The sequence below is a fragment of the Anoplophora glabripennis genome, unplaced genomic scaffold, assembly GCF_000390285.2.
Source record: "Anoplophora glabripennis isolate ALB-LARVAE unplaced genomic scaffold, Agla_2.0 scaffold237, whole genome shotgun sequence".
NCBI lineage: Eukaryota > Metazoa > Arthropoda > Insecta > Coleoptera > Cerambycidae > Anoplophora > Anoplophora glabripennis.
In genome coordinates this window covers 580,385-597,302 of record NW_019416676.1, presented here as the reverse complement: position 1 = coordinate 597,302, position 16,918 = coordinate 580,385, and positions in this window count along the sequence as shown.

The following is a 16,918-nucleotide window of genomic DNA, read 5'->3' as shown; positions in this document are numbered from 1 at the left end:
CTATTCAACGGGATGGCCAAATACAGGGTGTTCTATTTAAAAAACCTATGTTTATGCAATATCGGAGAAACTGTGCGATTTGTAAAAAATCTGAGTACGCCAATGGCTTCCTAATAAAAAATAGAACAAATAATCTGCACACACTTTTCTTCTAAATTGAATGACAACGGAGATAGAGAGGTTAATGTAAATGAGCCATTTTTCAAAAAAACCCTGTATATCTAAAACTAATCAAGTTAGCCAAGATCTTTTGGGACCAGCGAAGTAAACACAAAAAAAAGAGGACGGGACATCGATATCAGATTTTTTGTATCTATCACCGTTTTGGCTGTACCCTATAAAACTATCGAAAATCAACCACCCTGTACAAGAGGCCTATCTTGTGATACGTGATCGTACGTACAAATTTGTACTTTTTATAAAGTATAACAATCTAAATGGTATCGTAGACGAATAAAACGTCGATTTGTTAATCTCCAGGGTATACTTTGGTAAAATATGACACATTTTATTCCACTGTCATAAAAGTAATGAAATGCGACGTGATATATCTTCCTATTTACTTTTCCAACAATATAATATTATCTAAATGGCATCATAAATGAATAAAATGTCGATTTCTAAGTCTTCAGCTTATATCTGGGTAAAATACGACCCACTTATTCCATCCCATAACCTAATTTTTTCACGGTGGCGATTTGTCAGCGAAGAAGCTCCGAAAATGAAAGTATTAGGACGAATCGCTCCAAAGCAAATATAATAAAGGTTCCGGAAGCGTAACCCGGGATGTTCCTTAGGTAACAGTTCGAGAAAAATCAAATCACCCTTAATGGGGGGCGATAACGCCCTCATTTATCCTTCTTTCAAAGGATTTGCGCGGCCCACCAATTTGGGCGAATAAAACAGTCCTCATTTATTATATACTTTCCTGGCGGTCTTTTCAGCGGTCGGACCGATGGAAAATTAACTGGGAAAAGAAACATAAATCGTCCCGGTGAATGGGCTGGAACTATGCCTCAAAATAATTACCTTTTCTTTTTTTTATCAATGATTTATCTGGAAAGAAAACCAATGAATGTATTGGAAAATATATTGGCAGAAGTCCGGGAAGATTATTAAATCTGCAATTGTATCTAATACAAACTTATTTTATATTCTCTTCTTGCAACTATTCTTAAGTTCATTGCATTTTCAATGAAATAAAGTGTAAGGCCCACAATCGAAATGAATGCGACATATTTTACGATTAATTTTCATTATCCCGTATAAATACTTTTTACGTAGTCATTGCCCATTTTAAAACAGTTTTAAAGCCTCGAAAGACGCGACGAACTTATCTTGACACCTTAAAACGTTTCTATGGTTATACCCTTCATTCCTAAGAATATATTAAATTTCACACCGCCTCCAAAGCAAAGTCCTCATTATATTTTCTAACGATGTGCTGCTTTGGTTAATCTCGTCTTCCGTTCCGATGACACCTTACTTGCTACCACGCACCGACGTTAAGACAAAGTCCGACCGAGACCCAACAAAGAAGGTTTATTAATATTATGATAAACGGTAAAAAGCAGACGGTGGTAATCCCTTAAGTTGTCCCCAAATTACGCCATACATCAGCCTCTTTGGAATCCAAAAGCCTCTTTTTATAATCCGATTAAGGATTTAGTCAAATGACGTACCTGGATTGGAGGTACAAGGTCGTCTCCTGCCTTGGCTTGCCTCTCATATACCACCAAGTGTTTGTTTACGAATACAGGGTGTTAAAAAAGTATACAAAGTTTTAAAAGTAAAGAGTTTCGCTCAAAAGTTCTGAAAATGCAAAGTTATAAACCTGTATAGATAGAAGGTACTTCAGGAGTGCCTCAAGGTTCTACACTTAGCCCTCTATTATTCAAGCTATTTATAAATGATCTAGTTAATAATTTAATTCGTGGTTATATGCAGGTGATCTCGAAAAGAATATATTTATATTTATAAAATTAATTTCGTATATACAGGGTGTTACGTATTACCAGGGTGAACCAAACATACTATTTTTTTAAATGGGACACCCAATACTGGGTGTCTCACGGTGACGGCCTATTAGAATTATTTCAGAGACTACTTCGATTTGAATTTTGAAAATTTGGGATACTGGGTTTTGGGGTATGCCCTTCTCAACTAAAATAATGGCGTTCACGTACCACTTCCGGTTATACCGGAAGTCGCCATCAACTTGCTTTTTTTAATTGGACCCCCTTTTTTTTTTTTGCTTTTTTGGTTTTTCTTTTTTTTTTTGGTTGGCTTTTTTTGACTTTTCCTTTTTTTTAAATTTACTGTTTTTGGGGTTTTTTATTTTTTTCAAAAAAGTGGAGAGAAGCTGACTAGCTCCAAACCATGTGTATTTTATAGTAAGAAAGATAAAGTTAACTAAACTCGGCATTAAATTTTTAGCACCCTGTATGCAATTAAGCCACTTTGAAAGCATGGATGGGAAGCTTAGGGGTCTAGCTATCCCCCCTATAAATATTGTTGATTTATCTTTTTTACTATAAAATACACATGGTTTCAAGGTAGTCACTGTTTCTCTCCATTTTTTTGAAAAAAATTAAATATCTCGAAAACGGTTAATTTTAGGAATAGGGAAACTTCATCCACCTAAAATAATATATAGGGTATAGCACATTTTTTTAAATGAATCACCCTGTATTTTATTTTAAAAACTGAAAATACACTTTATTTTCTTTCATTTTTATAAAGCATTCCCTGTAGCTAAAATCATTAATTTCTGAGATATTTACCATTTAATAACAAAAATAGAGTTTTTAAAAAATTCATATTCGATTAGTCGGAGGCATTTTTGGATGAACTTCAGCAAACAAACGTGTTCCAGGAATTTTGCGACAAATTTTTTTTCATTAAGTTACAGAATTTGTTCCAGTTAAACTTTCCACTCTGTATATCAAGTTTCAGACACAATTTTATACTATTCAAGTAATTATTTAACGTGCCGTAGAAGAATGGAAGAACTAGATAAATATCAAAGGCCTGGTTGAATAAAATATCAAAAAAGCTATTGAAAATTTTCAACATTGTTTAAACGTGTTTTGAAGAGACTATGAATAAAACACCTTTTGTGGGGGCAGGCTGGTAGCGCTTAGGACGAGATTAAAAAAAAATGCTGAAACAAATTGCATTGAAAACCACGTCGTAGTTTTCTTTACACTAAAATTCAGCCGTTAATATAATTAATCACGTATGGACACCTCAAAGTAAGGTTCACTTATGCCAATAAGATCTTAATTAACTGTAACAAAGATTTCGCATAATGATTTATTTATTGAAAAAGAAGGCCCGGTATTTTTTGTGGAACAAGTAATTTGTTTTCATTCCTTGCGTTAAAAGCCGTGTTTTTTAACGTCGTACTAAACTCGTAGTTTATAAAGAAGTACGTTGTGGTGTAAAAAAGAGTTGCTTTAAAAGCCTCAAAGACGTATTGTTAATTTCTGTTATAGGTGGAACCCATTAAACGCTTTTATGCGGAATATGAAATATATATCTAGGAAGTCGGCCTATTGTGCGCGCAAAATAACGACGAAAAGTATCGCGTAAAAACTGTTAACGGTTATTTTATAATCTGTATTTACTGCGTCAGTTTTGTGTATTTACAATTGTCTGCTCTTTCCATTGAACGCGGACTGATGGAAACGTATGAAATATTTTTAGTAATCTGATAGGCGTAACATTGCCTTTCGCTTTTTGTGAAAAATGGATTCGACGGTAATTCCATGAAATAGCTATAAATAATATTAAAAAATTTCAATATAACTGTAACACCTGAGAACTTGTTAGGTCTCGGCTGCAACTGGAAAAAATGTTAAGCCTTAGCGACTGAATAATAGTTGTTTCTTACATCATAAGTTAAAAGGTTAAATTTTTTCTATATATTTCCATTTTTTTTTCAATAAATCAACATTTTGAAGCGCTGAATCGAGTCCGGGGCATAATTTCTGCGAGATTTAAAAACAAATAGTGTGATCTCTATTTGTTTTTAAATCTCGAAAAACTGCTCTCAAATACGGAAAATACTGAAAATTTCGCTTTGGACAAATCAGCATTATAATGTTTATGAAAATTATAAACTTGTACTGCATTTACAATTAACTCTGGCGTCTGTCTAGCATTTCGTTCGAAGATTCCAGCAAACCAAACCGCAAACTTCTGGGTCGATAAATAAAAATTTTACGGGTCTTTCGGCAATTTCAAAAGTCACGTGACTTAAAACGTGATCTAACCTAAGATATAATGAAAAATCTTATTGTAATTGGACTAACAAAAGTAATTGGTATACCAGGGCAGATCTGTCGAAATATGCCACTTCTTGGATGTAAGAGCAAGCAAACTAATTTTTGCTGGAATACCTAAAGTACAACCTACATAATAAAAGTGTAGATCCCTAGATCTGGGCGAGGTCCGAAACATTTTCACAACGGCAAAAATGTTTCAAAAATACCTATTTTAACTGAGTTTTTTACTTATATTTTGGAACCTATGCATTTTGAAAGAATATTGAAGCAGAAAAAAGTTTTAGAATTGAATTTTGCACAATATACTGTAAGTTAAAAATGTTTAAATTTATTACCGATGTTGCAAAATAGCAATAATTGATGAAAAAAAGGCAAAATAATCAAGTTTTTTGTATAATTTTTTAAAACATTTTAATTGCTCGGAGGACATTCTAATTTTGGTAAAAATTACTTTAGAGCACAATAAAATAACACACCAAATTTCATTAAAATCGTTTACATAGTTTTCGCAAAATAATTATGTGAAAAAATTTTGGAATTTTCAAAATGTTGCACAGCCTCAAATAATGCATCTAGATACTTATAAACAAAGTTTATTATTTATGCAATAAATATACTATATATTTTACCCTATGCTATTGCATTTTTTCAATGAAAAAAATTTGTTTACGAATATATTTCAACACTTTCAATATATGTATTTAGTTATAATTATTACAATTATTTAAATAATTTTTGTTTAAACAAATTTGTTTAAACAATTTTTTTATTTGGGAATTAATATTTTTGTTAAATACTGATAAAATTTAAAAAAATAGTACTTTAAAATCATAATATTTGAAAAAAACTAAATTGCAAACTGATAAATGTAATCTAATTTAAAATTTAAAAAAAAATGTTAACTTTAAAAATATACTCTAATCAACTGATTTCAGTTTTTCAAAAAAGGTTGAAAAGTTGAGCAGTCTTTTCTATGTGAAAAGATTTTCGAGTATCTAGATGCTTTATTTGTGGCTGTACAACATTTTGAAAATTCGAAAACTTTTTTTCAAAATTTTGTTCAAAAAATTATTCTGCGAAAACTGTAGAACCGATTTTAATCAAATTTGGTGTATTGTTTTATTATACTTTAAATATTTTTTTACCAAAATTAGAATGCCCTCGAATCAATTAAAATATTTTTAAAAAATTATCCAAAAAACTTGATTATTTTGCCTCTTTTTCATCAATTATTGCCATTTTGCAACACCGGTAATAAATGTAAACATTTTTAACTTCCAGTACATTGTGCAAAATTCAATTCTAAAACTTTTTTCCTTTTCAATATTCTTCCAAAATACATAGGTTCCAAGGTATAAGTAAAAAACTCGGATAAAATAGGCACTTTTTAAAATTTTTTAAACATTTTTGCAATTTTGAAAATGTTCCGGACTTCGCCCAGATCTAGGATCTACACTTTAATTATGTGAATTGTACTGAAGGTAATCCAGAAAAAAATAGCTTGCCCTCTCTCACATCCACCTCAAAACAGATTCGACCTGGTCTATGGTATTAACGTGATATAACACACTTTTAATTTTTGTTACAAATAAAACCGCTCTATAAATCCGATGTCAGAATTTTACTGTTTAGCCGCCATTTTGGTTCAACCAATGACTAAATCGATGTTCACATCATGGATCCTGATTATATGCACCGTCCCTATTGATTTTATGCACCTACCTTAGCCATACGTATTCAAAACACGATATAAAGACTGAAAATACTAAAAAAATGCCTTGTTTATCAACTTGGAAGTCGATTTTGTGGTCTGAATGTTTTTTTTTAATTCTGTGAGTAACACCTTTTTAAATGCGGATGCTCTTTCGAGCACCCCCAAAAACATGAAGTCTAGTGGGTTAAGGTACTACGATAAATCCTGTGTAACGATCTACGTTGTCAGAAAGTTAGAAATACGATTTTCGTCTTACATTTTTACATTTCCCAGTATTCGCTACCACCATAAAGGGTAGACATAACCAAAAGCGATAAACGGAAATATGAAATTCCAAACCACCCGACCTTGTGCCCCCCAACAAACAACTGGGCAATTTTGGCAGAAATTATGACTGTGCACATTGTAAATCTCGAGTGGGCCATAAACTTGAACGATGGCTGGCAAATCTCGAAGACGACCGCATGGATTTTCGTGGAAGCATGATTCGAGGCGCATTAAAAGTTGTTATTGTTCGCGAAGTAAATGTTTCCGTAAACTATTTGGATAATTATAGGTGCCATAAGTCTCCTCTTTTACTAAACAGCCATCCGTAAATGTCTGAGGATGTTGCCCGGGCTAGACGTATACACGGCAATTAGGCGCTCTTGAAGGCGATCTTTCTTTGAAATTTGTTGGTAATTACAACCTTAGTTTTGTAATTCTATGTTGGGGTCATCTTACTGTTAAATAACTGCGAGATTAAGTAAGGAGAAAATGCACATTTTAATATTAATCACGACAATCTACAGTCGTAATTTTTATAAAAAAATATATGTGATATACGTGATATACGTGATATACGATATACGTGATATACGTGATACGATATACGTGATATACGTGACGTGATACGTGATATACATGACGATATACGTGATATACGTGAAGACCAACAAAACAGTAAAAATTGTACAGTGCTGGGCACTGATTCATTGAAAAGCTGACTCAAGTGAGAAAAAAATGTATAATCAAAAAGAAAGAACAACAATGCTTCTGTTTTCAAGAAAATTAATTAAGAAAATGAACAACCATAAATGTAAACCGACCCTGTGCATTTTGTGCACAATCGACCCCGAAAGACATTATTAAATGTTCTTTCGCACTAACAAAGACAATCTACTGAAACTTCGAATAATTAGAACTTTACAAAACAATTTCACTAAATTAAATTTAACTGTATCAAATTTGTTTGCAACTGATGTAACCAATGAAGATGAACAACAACAGAAAATTAAATACCATCATGAAAGAAAAATTAACGCTACTTTATCATTGACAAATGGCCCTATACAGTACGCGCCTAAAGTATGGAAATATTCAGTAAAAACGAAACAAATTTTATTTTGGAAACATCGTCGAACAGGTCGATTTTTAATTTAAAAAATATCTACATATTTTAGCATCAAAGGCGATTTTTAACCGTCATTTGTTTTCGAGTAATGACGTCATCGACATTTTTTTTAAATAGCAACCCCCTTTTTTCTTGATTCTGATAGATCGTTTCATTGTCGATTAGACAGTATTAAAATGTTGCCATCTTACATAGGAAAGTTTTCGAGTAAATGACGATTGAATGTTAGAAAACCCAAATCAATTAAAATAAAGCAAAAACGTTATCAAATTTAGTTTTTCGAAATGCCTGAAGTTTTTTATGGATCACGTAGGTGTAAATCTTTACAAAGTGTTACTGTCATATTACGACTTTCTAATTATTGTAAGCGATATAAAAATTATTGTTGAATTTAAAGTATTATGGCACATTTCATTGTCACAAAAATAATGAAATTTTAATTCTTATCGGATGCGGGGATAAGACTAGAACGCAGCAGGAAGTTTGCGATTTATTTAATGAAAAACATCCAGATCGCCGTATCAGCCAATCAACAGTCAGTAAGATAGAATCTAAATTTAGAGAAACTGGCAATGTTGTAGATATTCCAAAACCTGGACGTCCAAGCGTTAGTGAAGATCACAAACAGAACATTTTGATAAGTATGGTAGATAATCCTCATAATACTTCACGATTGGTTGCATTAAACAATGAAATTAGTCAGACCACAGTGCTACGTATCCTGAGGCAGGAAAAATATCATCCCTACAAAATTCAACTTGTGCAGGAACTCAATGAAGACGATCCCGACCGCCGCTTACACTTTTGTGAAATTATGATGGATTTATGTCAAGTAAATAGAGATTTACACCGGCAAATACTTTTTTCAGACGAGGCCACGTTTTGTCTCAATGGTACAGTGAACCGTCAAACTTGCAGGTATTGGAGTCGGGAAAATCCTCATTGGATGGCAGAGACACATACCCAACACCCACAGAAATTAAATGTGTGGGCTGGAATAGTTGACAACAGAATAGTAGGGCCTTTCTTCTTTGAAGGAACCCTTACAGGAGAAAGATATTTAGAGTTTTTACAAAATGACCTTGTTCCAGCGCTTGCAGTAATTTTTCCTAACGATAATGACCCTGATATTCCTGATGACACCATATGGTTTCAGCAAGACGGTGCACCTCCGCACTATGCGCGCCCTGTTCGAGATTTTCTGGACAATTGTTTTCCTAGGAGGTGGATCGGCAGACGAGGACCGATAGAATGGCCCGCGAGATCCCCAGATCTTACACCCCTGGACTATTTCTTATGGGGCTACTTAAAGTCCAAAGTGTACGTTAATAGACCACATAATTTAGAAGAACTCCAAAATTGTATTATAGATGAAATACACAGAGTTACCCCAGAAATAATTCATAATGTGCAAGAAGAATTTCTACACAGACTTGCGTATTGTCAAGAAGTCGGTAGGTGGCAATTCGAACACTTAATTTAGGTAGAAAACTTAATGAATTGTATTTTCTTGACGTAGGAATTCTTATTTTTTTAATGAATAAAATTTACGTTTTCTAACATTCAATCGTCATTTACTCGAAAATTTTTCCTATGTAAGATAGCAACATTTTAATACTGTCGGATCGACAATGAAACGATCTTTCAGAATCGAAAAAAAAAAAATAGGGAGTTGCTATTTAAAAAAAATGTCGATGACGTTATTACTCGAAAACAAATGACGGTTGAAAATCGCCTTTTATGGTAAAATATGTATTTTTTAAATTAAAAATCGAGGATTTTCCCCAAAAAAAATTTATTTCGTTTTTACTAAATTTATTCCATACTTTAGTCGCGTTCTGTATAGTAAGAGATGTACAAAATTAAATCAACACACATCACTTGCCAAACTTGCAAATATGAACGCAAACCTTAAAACCCCCCGAAATTACACAAAGCCTATCTAAACTCTTATAGAAGTAATTCACATCGATTTATTATTCATAAATAATAATACTTTCTTAACATGCTTAGATCGTTTTTCAAAATTAGCTCAAGCTATAACAGTCACACAAAAATTGGCAATTGAAGTAATGGAAGCTCTTGTAACATTTATATCATTCGTAGGAATCCCAAAAGAAATCATTTGTGACAACGGAAAAGAATTTAGAAATAATATAATATCAGACTTTTGTAACCTTCATATAAAATAAAATTGCGTTACATATGTAACTTTACACAATTCAACTTCAAACTCGCCAGTAGAACTTTTTGATTATTTCTCTTTTTCGATATGTTTCTATAGAATATCAATTAGAACCTATAGTAGGATTGTATACGAAGCAAAGTAGAGCAAAAAATTGTCGGCCTTTTATCAAAAGAAAATCGTGTCATCATTTTTAGGAGGCGTAAGATAAATCATTTAAAATTTAAAATGAAATTCAATGTAAAATCTGAAATACCGCTGCATACGCACTGTGTTCTGGTAGTAGCTGTAGTCGCCCAGGTGCATCGAGTGTACGAACTGGTCGGTTATACGTCAAATACTAACTTGGCGAGCTTTGCCGTCAATTAGAGAGCGCTTCCAAAAAACAAGTAAACAACAGTGGCGCGTACAGAGGTAAAATGTAGTACATATGTGGAATTTAGGAAACAAATTGAATTTATAATAAATTACATTTAAAATAAATAGTTTATGAGAATAAAGGAATTTTTGTAGGAACAAGGGTGCCAGACCTGAACTGATCTCCTCGTCCCTTCATAATGTATAAAGAAATTATTCAATTTGTAAAACCCTTAAAAGCGTACTTTATTGATTCCCTTGACAGGTAATGATTTGCATCGAATATGATCCTACTATATAGTTACAATATAAACTTCTATAATTAACGTTAGTAATTCAATAAAAAGTTGCAAAGAAACGAACGAAATTAATTAACAAATACCTGGAGCAACAATTTCATGGTCAATTGAATCGACCTTTGGCACACATGTTGGTCTTTGGATAGACCGTCTTTTCCATAAATTTCATCAACGGCCATCGCTTTTTGCAATAACAATGCGCAATTTTCGTAAATTGATTTTTCCGCGTTTCAACCTTTATTTTACAGTTAACAAATTCGTGAAATATGACATTAGATACCTTAAATTGTAGGTAATTTAATTGTTTACAACATAAAATGACTAATTTTCCGATAGGTCGTCTAGGTTTTCGTAGGCAGTAAAAAAAAGTGAAAAAACACTAAAAATCCGACTTGTAAAAAAGCCACAAAACTGGCACTGTTGGACAAAAACGTTTTAAATAAACTGGTTGCAATTAGAGAACTCCCTACAGGGTGTTAAAAAAAGAGTGTAAAATATTTAAGGAGGTAATAGTATGAACCAAAATAAGCAGAAAAGTCTCAATAAACATGGGTCCGCAAAGTAACGGTTGCGGAGATATGGAATGTTTTATGTTTTTTAGCCCCTTTTTTTATTTTGCAAAAACGTTGTGTATTTTCTTATAATAGTTGGTTGATGTTTAGTGAAATAAACAGTACGTATTTGACAGTTGTTCTCAGTGCACAAGTTTTCTTTCGCTATGGCTGGTTACTCTAACGCAGAATTAACAGACATGCATTTCATGTATGGTCGTGCTAATGGGAACGCCACCGAAGCGCGACGTCTTTATGTTGACGCTTATCCAAATCGCCAGATTCCTTCACAACGCATGTTTGGAAGAATTCACCAAAGATTGCGTGATACCGGTTCCTTGAGCAAACAGTGCCATTTATCCGGAAGACCAAGGTCGGTATCCACTCCTAGAGCAGAAGAAGAAATTCTAGCACTGGTAGAGCAGAATCCAGGTACGAGTGTGCGGAGAATATCAGCCGAGGTAGGAATTAGTGGTCCTCTTGTTTGGAGAATCCTTCACGAGCAACTGCTTTATCCATACCATGTGCAACGAGTACAGGCCTTAAATCCAATAAATGATCATCAAGCACGTTTGGTTTTTTGCCGCTGGTTTCTACGTCATGATGCTGAAGACCCTCGTTTTCTTGCAAACATTCTTTTTACTGATGAGGCCGGGTTCACAAGAAATGGAGTGTTTAATTTTCACAATACGCATATTTGGGCCGACGAAAATCCTCATGCTCTAATAGAATCTGGACATCAGGCACGTTTTTCATTAAACATTTGGATGGGTATTGTAGGTGACAGGTTTCTAGGTCCTGTTGTTTTACCAAACCGATTAACAGGCGCTGCTTACCTCAACTTTCTGCAGAACACACTGTATGAGTTTTTGGAAGACATTCCTTTGAATCAGAGGCAACAAATGTGGTTCCAGCATGATGGTGCTCCAGCTCATTTTTCCATGGCCGTTAGAGAGCATTTACACCAAACTTTTCCACATAGATGGGTAGGAAGGGCCGGACCTGTTTTATGGCCTCCAAGATCGCCTGATCTGAACCCTCTAGATTTCTTTGTTTGGGGATATTTGAAGACATTAGTGTATGGTACTCCTGTAAATAGCCTGGAAGAGCTGCAGCTACGGATTAATCAAAAGTGTCAAGAAATCCAAACCAAGGAGGGTGTTTTCGAAAGAGTTCGAATATCGTTGAGACGAAGATGTCGTGCCTGCTTGGAAATGGACGGAGGGCACTTTGAACATCTTCTGTAACTTTGTTTTTTGTTTGTTAAAAGCTTCCTTTGTCGGTTTATTCCTAATAAAATAAAATGTTTGAAAAACGAATAGTGGTCCATATCTCCGTAACCGTTACTTTGCGGACCCATATTTATTAAGACTTTTCTGCTTATTTTGGTTCATACTATTACCTCCTGAAATATTTTACACTCTTTTTTTAACACCCTGTATACATAGCAACATACTTGGAGGTACTTTATCAAGAAAATAACCGACATAACTCAACACTGTTCATATTTCAGGAGCGACGTCGGAGAATTAAATTCCTCGCACCCATAAAGCCCGCGTTCTGGCGAGCGACAAAAAAAATCTAAGTGTATCCGAGCCAACCATTAAGATAATAAGTAATAATCGTGCGGCCGGGAAAAAGCTGCGAAGTCTCAAGACGTTTTTTCATCGTGACTTGGCCTTTGATGCAGTAAAAAAACGTTTTATACTGGACGCCATTAACGGCTCACACGGAGCTATGATGGTGTGTGATAATTGAACCGTGTCGTGGTCAGATAATAAAACTGCGACTCGCCAGACGCCGGGTTTTTTTAATGAAAGCGGGGATACGCGTGCCGCATACAATTTCTTGTTACTAGGAGTAATCAGCGAAAAAAACTTTCCGTTTTAAGAAAGTTTTAAATTTTGGGAAACTTGCCTTAAAGAAACTTTCTGGGTCTAGGAAACTTTCATTAATACTTTCCGGTAAACATTTTTTCTGATATTATTTCTCTTTTCAATAATGTTTACATTTCTGTGATGTCTAGCAAGAGAAAAAGTTATGAAGAAAACAAATTTTGAGTGCTAGGTAAAGTGCCCTCTAGCGATGCATAACGAAACTTTTCTATGACTGGCCCAATAGAGCTTCATCTACTTAGTGGATGTGCCAAATTAGAGACTAGTAGAACTTGCATAAGTTATTTAAATAGAAAAATAAAAGCTGTAACTTGCGAACAGTTGACAATTCGAAAAAAATTGTTTTAATTCGTAGAATCACCTCCCGGTGTTTACTGACGGACTTTCAGAACACCCTGTATAATAATATTTCACCCACTCAAACCTACTACGTCAATTTTTGATGTACCTACCTTTTACATAAGTCGGTTTCTTTGAATTTTCAAGAATTCCAACGCTTGGCTTATCTAGATTTGAGATTACACGTATATCTTATCACACTAATTATTAACGAAACCTCTATTTCCCTTATCGGATACCCGACTTATCTTGCTTGCTTCCTTAATTGAAAAGCCTCGTCGAAGACATTACTGCAATCAATATTCTGATAAAAAATATTGCTCGAACAATTCTCGGAAGGAAAGATATTTTTATTTTATATGTACGATCTTTGTGGAGGAAGTCAATTTAATAATATTTGTAAGTGCAATTAAAAAAAAATGATGAGCTTAATGCTTTTTTAATCTAAAACTGAGATTCGTTAAGATATAGATGTATATAAATATAGAGTTCGTAAGTTCAATGAGGTTTTGGAAAGGGAAATGTTGAATTGTTGAAACTGAAGTAAATATTTCATATCTACGAAATAGAGACACTGATAAACCGATATTTTTTCTAAAATCTTTGTCAAAGGAAGTCAAACAATGCTTGGTATATAAAATCTAGATTTGCTAAATATATCTAACCTCATAGACATAGACAGAAGAATCTTAAACGATGATACTGCAGGCTACATTTTTTTTGTATTTGATTATTTGAGCTCAGTTCTTTTTTCCTTGTTGACATTTCTATCTTGGTCAAGAGCTTTAGCAACCTTTTATTTTTTATGTTAAATAGCAAAAATTAAACGCCATCCAAAACAACCAAAACATTTCACCGTGGAGATGTTTTGAATATCAGTAAAAAAAATCAAGGGTACATGAAAATGTATACATTGTTCTATTTTGTTTTGTAAATATCTAGTTCATTTTGTTATAAAAAGGCTATAAAAGTTTAATTTATTATACGAATTGTAACTGACATTAACGATGCTTTTAAATATTTCTATAGTATAGTTTATAACATTGTTAATATTTGCATTCTCAAAATGAAACACTGTAAAAAATATTCCGTTTGGTTTCAATGATTTAAACAAGTTTAGAATTCGTAGAAACATGCATGCATGTGGCGACATATCCTTTTATTTCTTTTGCTAATAGATGAGGAAAAAAAATTGTTCTGCACAGGAGTGGACCGGGAAAATTCGAGAAAGAAAACTACAAAAAAATGTATTTCTTGAATAACTTGAAAAGTATTGAGAATTTCACAAATATATTGCAAAGTTGGTCCTTTGTAATATATTTGTGAAATTCTCAATACTTATTTGCAAATTCTCTACAAAATTTATTTTTTTCGTTTTATTTAGAAGACATTTAGGAATTTACATAAAATGACGATTCTTATGCAAATCAGCCAGAAAAATACGTACCTATTTCAAAACGGTGTTGAACTAAATGTGCGACTAAAAACTCCTTCGTTTTTTGATGAAAATGCATGAAACAAAGTTTCTTCGAAAGGAGCAGCTTCAAACTTTCCTCCTATGTGCTATTTTACAGAGAAAAATAATTCCTTCCTTCATGTGGGATCATCGCGAGTACAGCTTAATTGGAAGTCAAAATTTGCGGTTTTTTACAAAATTAATGAGACTCAACTTAAGCAAAGTGGGCAACCTCAAACAAAGCTGAAATGAAACAAAAGCGGATTTTCAAAATTTCGTTTTGTTTTCAAATATTTCGAAAACTGATCATGTTAGCCTTGATTTTTTAGAGGCATAATGTTGGTCGCCTGATTATGCAACTTTGCCTCCATTTAAGCTATTTCGTATCTCTCACCGTTTCCGAGACCTTGTGAGAAGCGAATTTGTAACAGCCAGTATACATACGTATACAGTACTGGTTAAAATAAAATAATTTTTTTTGGATTATTTCTCTATCGAAAAAAAAAATTCAAAATTTTGAATTTTTTACAAAATTTTTTGCGTCATTTTTTCCACAATTTCATACTTATCAAATGTCGAAAAAAAATTTTTTAAATTTAAATTTTTTTTAATTTAAAAATTTTTTTTCGACGTTTGAAATATTAAATATGGAATTGTAAAAATGATAACGCGAAAAAATTTTGAAAAATTTTATTTTTGTTTGAGAATTGAATTTTTTCAAAATTTTGAATTTATTTTCGATATTTAATGAGTATTTAACGCTAAATTGTGAGAAAAATAGCACAAATATATTTTTTTTTTAATTTCAATGTAAAATTGTAAAAAGAGGACGCAAAAAATTTTTAAAAAATGTTGAAAAATTTGAATTTTTTTTCGATATTGATGAATATTTCATTAAATTGTGAGAAAAATAACGCAATTTTTTTTCATTTGATCACCATTAATTGATGTTTAAGGAACAATAAACGTGCTCCTTTANTTAGAAAATGTCTTTAATTCTTTGAGGAACAGGTGTGAAAAGTGCTTGGAACAAGGAGGGGGACACTTTCAGCAGCTGCTTTAATTTATTGTTATAACAAGGAGGGGGACACTTTCCGCAGCTCCTTTAATTGTTTGTTATTGTTATCACGATTATTCTTTAAAATAAAGTTATATAGTCATTAACGTTATTGAAACTGACAGCTGCTATACAGCTCGTTGAGAAAAGAGGTTAAGTTGGTCGCTATAAGCTACTCCCTACGTCCAATGTGTCAGAGCCAACTTCGACCACGTTTTTATTTGAACGCTCGTTATTTGTGAAATTATCAATACTTATTTGCAAATTCTCTACAAAATTGATTTTTTTTCGTTTTATTTAGAAGACATTTAGGAATTTACATAAAATGACGATTCTTATGCAAATCAGCCAGAAAAATACGTACCTATTTCAAACGGTGTTGCACTAAATGTGCGACTAAGTACTTCTTCGTTTTTTGATGAGAATGCATGAAACAAAGTTTCTTGGAAAGGGGCAGCTTCAAACTTTCCTTAAGAAAACTATGTAGTGAGAAGCGAATTTGTAACAGCCTGTACACATATGTATACAGTACTTGTTAAAATGAAATATATTTTTTTTGGATAATTTTTTTCACAATTTTGCCTTAAATATTCATCAAATATCGAAAAAAAAAAATTAAAAATTTTTAATTTTTAAAAAATTTTTCACATTCTTTCCACAATTTCACATTGAATACTTATCAAATGTCGAAATTTAATTTTTTTATTTCAATTTTTTTTTTAATTAAAATATGTTTTTTTGACGTTTGAAATATTAAATATGAAATTGTAAAAATGATAACAAGAAAAAATTTTGAAAAATTTTATTTTTGTTTGAGAATTGAATTTTTTCAAAATTTTGAATTTTTGTTCGATATTTAATGAGTTTTTAACGCTAAATTATGAGAAATATAGCACAAATATATATTTTTTGAATTTCAATGTAAAATTGTAAAAAAGGGGACGCAAAAAAAATTTTAAAAATGTTGAAAAATTTGAATTTTTTTTCGATATTGATGAATATTTCATTAAATTGTGAGAAAAATAACGCAATTTTTTTTCATTTGATCACCATTAATTGATGTTTAAGGAACAATAAACGTGCTCCTTTAATTTTTTATAAAACTGACGCTTCAGAAAAGGAAAACGGTCTGACCGATATATTTCCATAAAAATTTACAGGCTACATGGGCATGTACTGAGCTAAAAAAAAACTCCGACAAACAAGATTGCAACACTAGAATCTTCAAGCTACAAGATGTTTTTCTTTTCCCGACATTTTTAAATTATTCATGAAGTTACAGCCTTTCAAAAATCACTAAAAAAATTTGGAAAATTTTCTGCTCCCTTAAATTTTTTGTTGAGTTTACATTAATTAAATAAACAAATAATAATAATAATAATA